The sequence below is a fragment of the Ornithodoros turicata genome, chromosome 2, assembly GCF_037126465.1.
Source record: "Ornithodoros turicata isolate Travis chromosome 2, ASM3712646v1, whole genome shotgun sequence".
In the NCBI taxonomy this organism is placed as follows: domain Eukaryota; kingdom Metazoa; phylum Arthropoda; class Arachnida; order Ixodida; family Argasidae; genus Ornithodoros; species Ornithodoros turicata.
In genome coordinates, this window is record NC_088202.1 from 124,260,364 (window position 1) to 124,266,531 (window position 6,168).

General features: G+C 41.8%; 1 long non-coding RNA gene across 1 annotated transcript; it reads left to right on the forward strand.

Moving 5' to 3' along the window:
- The first annotated feature begins 2,616 nt into the window (after positions 1 to 2,616).
- Positions 2,617 to 4,385, forward strand: LOC135384021 (uncharacterized). Its single transcript, XR_010420211.1, has 3 exons — positions 2,617 to 2,781; positions 3,350 to 3,410; positions 3,819 to 4,385. It is a non-coding gene; the product is annotated as an uncharacterized LOC135384021 (long non-coding RNA).
- Positions 4,386 to 6,168: the final 1,783 nt, after the last annotated feature.

A 6,168-nucleotide genomic window follows, 5' to 3' on the forward strand; every position in this document is an offset into this window, starting at 1 on the left:
GCACGCCATGTAACCTAAGTTCAATTATGTAAATTTTTGCGAACTCATCTAGGAAATTCGCCAAGTAAAGGTTACTTTTTTACCCCACAAATGTGAAGAGCGTGCCGAATTTACTCAAATTAATGATAATTTACAGGAATATTGAGGAGCTATCGTATCGGAAAAAAAATAGCCGAAAATCATGCTCTACGGAGGTCCCAAACAATTGCGCGCGACGAATTTTTCAGAGAAATCATTGTCAGTCCGACGAAAGAAGATTGGAAACCCAGCCCACAGCGGCATGGTAGAAAGATATAACATAGACATAGCTTATCGCATACGGCTTCGGCTGGCACAATACCTTCCCTCTCCCAATTTAAGAAACTATCACTTTTTCTACTATCACTCTGTGGGCTGAGTTTCCCACCTCCTTTCGTCGGACTGACAGCGATTGCGCTCAAAAAAGCATTATGTTCGGCTATTTTTCCCGATAGGGTAGACCCTGAATATCACTGTCATTTATCATGAATTTGAGCACGCTCTTCATCTTGGTGGGGTAAAAAAGCGACATTTACTTGGCAAACTTCCGAGTTCACATCGCAAAAATTTACATCATTAAACTTAGGTTACATGACATGCACATCAGGAGGTGGCAAAAACTTAGTAAGAACAAATGCCGTTGACCGCATGATTCTAGGTGGCGTAGTTTTTTTAAATTATAATTCAATTACACGTTTTCTGGGACACCCTGTATAGTATATACCGGACAAGTTGGACGCTCTGCGAACACAGGCGTAGACTATACTACTTGAATGCTGATCCAGGTCGAGACGTTTGATGGAGTGCATATTGCTGCAAGCGGATAAGTAGAAAAGCATGAGATATTAAAAAGTTTTCGGAAATGCGATAGATCGTTCTAACGGCGACGAACCTGTGGGTGTCACACCAGAAAATGCTTCCGTGGCTCTGTCGTTGAAGAGTGCGACGGAGTCTTCCAGGCGATATAGTTTCCAAACATGATAACGAAAATACGTATATACAAGGTGTTCATTTCAAGGTGTTCAAGGTGTACATACAAGGTGTGCGAAGGGGGCTACACCCATAGGTAGTTCTCCTGCTCGATTATACACACAAGGTGTTCATTTTTATCCGCTACATATTTTTTATAACAAAAGCTATGAAAGTTCCGCAGATGCCGTTTGTTTTATGTTTATTACAAAAAAAGAAACAAAATGAGGGAAAGGTACGGTACGGTGGGGCTGAACACCATATCTGACCGAAGCCCCCTATAGCAAACATTAGATTCTGACAAAAATATTCGGGTGTTGTTTCCAATGCAGCCCCCAATAGACGGATTATCTCCGATGAATAGAAGGATTAGCCATTGTGTAGGGTACACCACTAGAGGGCGCTACGAGCGGCGCTTCACCACTAGGGGCCGCTGCTGTCGCATTCCGTGGATGACGTCATTGCTCCATTGGGGAGCATGGTGAGAGACAGCGGACGCACAGGATGGCGGTGCGAAGTAGAGTGCCCTTCTGCTTTCTGTGGTGGCGCTGCGGGCGACAGGACAGACAGGCGCTCTCGGTGGCGGCTCTCGGGCGTTGTTATAGCCTCGTGACCGCGATATTAACTTCATACGCGGCGTCGGCGGCAAATGGTTTTCGCTCCATTTATTGTTCAACTGATAGTGGTGGTTTGAGAGCTCAATTACTATGCTGTGAGATTGGACACTTAACTAGATCCCTATATTAGTAACAGTGACCACCACAAAAAAGAGAGCACTAGAATTTTACTGAAATTCACCCAGTGATTCTGCAGCCATAAGGTACAATATACCTTGCAGCGCTGTAGTGTGCTAAATCAAGATGCTTACACTGCAGTATTACTACCCGCTAATTAAATTTAAACGAGTATGTGATGATGATACTGAAGTGAATAAATACATAAAGCAAATAGGGAACAACTTTCCTCCGCTCTTGCCTGAACATCTGCAGCATCACCAAAATAATATTGTGCAAATCCAAGACTAATATATAAACGACGAGATGCACACGGCTGTTTGTGAACGAACTGGTTCTCGAAAGCGCCCTTATAATGCAAAGTGTAGTAAGACGGGAAACCATAAAAATGTGGCGTAATTTACCGTGCACGTCCTTCTGTTTATATTTATTTATTTATGCTGTCGTATGCCGTATGCGTGCCGTACACTCCAATCTCACAGCATAGTAATTGAGCTCTCAAACCACCACTATCAGTTGAACAATAAATGGAGCGAAAACCATTTGCCGCCGACGCCGCGTATGAAGTTAATATCGCGGTCACGAGGCTATAACAACGCCCGAGAGCCGCCACCGAGAGCGCCTGTCTGTCCTGTCGCCCGCAGCGCCACCACAGAAAGCAGAAGGGCACTCTACTTCGCACCGCCATCCTGTGCGTCCGCTGTCTCTCACCATGCTCCCCAATGGAGCAATGACGTCATCCACGGAATGCGACAGCAGCGGCCCCTAGTGGTGAAGCGCCGCTCGTAGCGCCCTCTAGTGGTGTACCCTACACAATGGCTAATCCTTCTATTCATCGGAGATAATCCGTCTATTGGGGGCTGCATTGGAAACAGGCGCTGTCGTCGGACCACTGATCTCGATTGTAAAAGGCTGGATCGCGGATAGGGAGCGCGAGCGTGAAGAAACCGGCCGCCATCTTACTGTACCCACAACAGTCGCCGCAGCGATCATGGCAACTTCTTGCAATTACGGTCGTACCAACCGTACTGGCAAGGTTACAGGGCCTAAATTTATACAGGTGAGTCACTCTTCATCAAGGAATAAATAGGCGTCCATTCTGTATATTTAGTTGCCCATTATGAAGTGTTTTTTTGCCCAAAACGAGCACTGGATGCAGGTTGCTTGATCGCTCTTCCGACGTTCAATCGAGCACACTTGCATTTTACCCGGCGGCAAATACAGTTTGAGTACATAATATGCTTGAAAGAACATGTTACACTACACAGGTAGTGTTGTCATCAATATATGTGCAAGCACTCGAGCGCTTTTTTGCATGCATTGCTTGCATGGTACACGGTGTTCTCTGCGGAAGCAAGTGCCACATTCATTTCTTTGAATTACCTTCGCGCACAAGTTCGGTATTACGTCATAATGAGACCACCATTGTCACCTTTTTTCATGTATTGGTATTATTTTGTACCTTGGTTTGATTTGTGACAAAGAATCCTAAGTAACGGTGGTGTGGCGCGACTTGAATAACGCCTTTGTGTCTGAGCTGTATCGTCAGCTTGTTACGATAGTAATAATTTGTAGCGTGTCGTGCTATTTGTAGCAGTTTTTAAGGCAAAAGTGGTCTCTCAATACAGGTTTCGTCATGAGGGCTACCCAGTGAATAATCTGTGCAGTGTGATACGGCTGGGTGTACAGGTAAGTATCACGTTCCTCATCCACTGGTTTCTACTTTACAGGAAGGAACAACCTCAGTGCACGCACTGTAGTTAGCCTCTCTCAGTTTTGCATATTTTCTTACATGTTCACATCAGAAACACGCCTTAGACTTTAGGCTCCTTCACCCAGCAATATAATAATTAGAGATTGTAATTCTTTTTAGAAGAGTTCCCCATATTCTTTTCAGAATAGTTTTTAATCTTTTTAATTTTTAGAAGATACAGGGATTGTAAACCATGTTTTAAACTGATGTTTTAACATTTGTCCAATGCATTTATTAAACAACATATTCATTTTTAACTGGTTGCACCCAAACCAATGTTCTGATGTATTATTTCCTTCGTTGTCGATGCACCATAAAAGTTGGAATAATCATCATCAATGCAGGTTACTTCACAGCTGCCTCGACATACTCAAGAAATGGGTGCAGAACCTGCGTAATGCCCGCAAGCTTTGACTACCACAGCATCTCCAGAAAGTAAAGGGATATGTGTCACATGGGATTTTTAAAGGCATTCACAGTATATAATACCTTGTATGAACTGTTGTAGATCTAAGCAGCTTCTACAGTACACTCTCAGAAATTAAAACTTGTCAGGGAACTGTGATAATTGTTTCAGTTAATAGGCATGCACATATACGCTATAAGAAGACAATTATTTATTGAGAATGCACTTCTCTGGCTACTCATGTTGTTTACATCTACTGTTGATCACATTCATTTATCACATATTATATTCTTATATATTATTATTATATTATCACATATTTGATCACATTAAATTTAAAATTTAGCATATATGAGAAAATATCAGGAGGAAAGTTGCTATTCATTGCTCATTCGAACCTAAAATTGAGAGGGCGTACCTGACCATTGTCATTCCTAAAATATATATTGCCATTGTAGCAAGGTCACAAAACAATAAATGTAGTCTTTTGCGACCTCCCTGCACGTTCATTGTATCCTGAAACGCATAAGTGCAAGAAATAAATCTTGAACTTGAATAAACTTGATGTTGTATAAACTTGACATAAAATGTTGAATAATATAATGTATGATATAGAATATTGAATAAACTTGAACTCGTATATTCTCTTTACAGATCATCAGTGATCTTCATTACAAAAGCATATCGTGTTAGACTTTTTCGTTTGCGTTTCACAGTCTGGGTACACGAGGGCCAAAATGACAAAATCACAACTGTTTCAAGCTCCAAATAGTCCTGTTGCAATTTGAAGACCATACGTGGAGCTGCATTTTTTGGAACATGCTCCACATAACAAGCATGACAAAGTCAGCACTGGATAGCAGGACCCCGTCCCCAAGCAGCTTTCCTCACGCTGCAGTTGTATTCAACAAAAGCATGTGAGTGCTGGAGAAGGACATTCAGTTTGGCACAACCGCGCCTGCAAATAATCAGAACAAATGAAGGAAGAAGCAAACAAACATAGAAGGGCTGTACTTCAAAAAGAGATAAGTCCTGTGTTTCAAGGAGGTGTTACCACTTTCTAAGTAACTTAATTGATTAAGCTTATATCACTACCTTCGAGCTTTAAGTAAATTAAGGTTTAAGTAAAGAAGTCGAGTTCGAGCTTCGACTTTTAAGTAAATTTCGTTCGGAAAATATTTGTAACTTTTAATATCCACGACATAAAGAATTCGCATTATGTTATAGTGTATATATACAGAAAATATCAATCCATTCGATTAACTTCCCTGACGTCATGAAAGAGTGCTCGTCAAAGTGAGCGAATTAAAGCTTGCGTATTGTGAAATTACACATTCTACAACACTGATCATAAATCGCAACACCTGTTCAAATTTTAATTAAACTCTTACTGATGTGTGGTAGTCACCACTTCTCCTGAATGTGAATCGATAAATTTTAGCATTTAATCCACAATCAAATATCTTGTATAGTATGTGTGAGTATATGCACAACTTTTTAATCTATATCTTTAGAAAAATGCAAGAAATAGCGTGCAGTTTTGACTTTGAAAATACGCAATCAGATTAACTGTCCATTGCGTGAAGTAATTATTTGGGCTGCTTCGGTGTGTCCATATTTGCGAGGCAAAGCACCGCTGTCGTTTACTAAAAGACTCTTTCTAAGGCGATGCTTGATATAAATCATACTAAACGCATACACGGCTAAAACAACGGCTGTGATTCTATAGAACGATCTCTTTCTGCCATGCGAGTATATCTTTTCCCGGACCGTTCTTTATGGAACAATTTTTGTCCAGAATGCAGTACGGGATATTATATACATGGTTGTTGTTAACCTCAAGTCGTTTCTTATTGAAATATTGGCTGGGAAACGTGCTGTAGTACAATGCCCAGCGCTGCACTGCAGTGACGGTCTAGTTTCGGAATGCAAAACATAACGTAATTAAGAATCGAACGGCAGGACACCTGTGAAACACTGTTAGGATACATCAGTATACTGGCACGTTACAAAATTGTGTGATGACAAACAACGACCAATGCTTGCAGCGCAATAAATACTCACAATCTCTGTTGCCTCCCATTGTTTTCTATGGGCACACACAGCACTTTAGGGCCCACCAACATGGCGGCCCGAAGGCACGCCTCTCCCCCACGAGCCCCTCTCCCATGCGCGATCCAGCCTTTATACATAGAGATCAGTGCGTCGGACAAATGTTCTGCGCGCCACCTAAAGAAGTCTACGGGTCATAGTTTCGGTTTCTGTATGGTACAAAGTGACGAACATGC